Source organism: Seriola lalandi, unplaced genomic scaffold, assembly GCF_002814215.2.
Source record: "Seriola lalandi dorsalis isolate HSWRI2012SDOR001 ecotype SW California unplaced genomic scaffold, Sedor1 jcf7180001986396, whole genome shotgun sequence".
Lineage (NCBI taxonomy): Eukaryota > Metazoa > Chordata > Actinopteri > Carangiformes > Carangidae > Seriola > Seriola lalandi.
This window is the reverse complement of record NW_019457062.1, coordinates 1-653: the sequence shown is the minus strand read 5'-3', so window position 1 is coordinate 653 and position 653 is coordinate 1. Positions and strand designations below refer to the sequence as shown.

General features: G+C 39.4%; 1 long non-coding RNA gene across 1 annotated transcript; it reads left to right on the top strand.

Annotated features, from left to right (window-relative positions):
- The first annotated feature begins 80 nt into the window (after positions 1 to 80).
- Positions 81 to 653, top strand: LOC111660036 (uncharacterized). The gene is made up of 4 exons (XR_002761132.2): positions 81 to 218; positions 368 to 402; positions 493 to 548; positions 636 to 653. It is a non-coding gene; the product is annotated as an uncharacterized LOC111660036 (long non-coding RNA).

The following is a 653-nucleotide window of genomic DNA, read 5'->3' as shown; positions in this document are numbered from 1 at the left end:
GGCACAGGCATTTTTCTAGCAATATGCGAGATTAGAAAGCTTGAATTTTTAAAATGGTGGCATTGGATATGAATAATTTGTGCTTGGTTTTAGGAATGACAAGAGGTTCTTCCTGAAGACCCAGAGCAGGCGCGAGGTCAGGTTCCTCCTGTCCAATCTGCAGGCGTATATGGACCACCTGGAGAAATACCCTCATTCATTGATGGTGAGATTTCTAGGTAAGAGTGACTATGTAGATTGACACTCTTCTGCCATCATCAATTCATGGAGAGGAGAGTAAAAAGAAAAGTACAGGGGAGTAAAAGTGAAAAATGAGGTATAGCTACTGTAAGGTAACTTGCAAAATTATCCACTTTCTGCTTTCCAGGTGTCCACAGGATTGTCATTCCGAATCAAATAAAGGTATTTCATCAACATAATAACCAGTAGGTCATTACATCCATTATACCCTTACAATACCAGCACTTACACTGCACTTACAATGCTCTCCAGAAGTACTTCATTGTGATGCAGAGTGTGTTTTACCCCGATGAGAGGATCAATATTAGGTACAGTATATTTGTGTTCCCCATCTTTTGTTTTGTAGAATTCAGATATACTTGCTGGTTGTATAAAGTGGCATTTTCATTGCATAGATACGACATTAAAGGCTG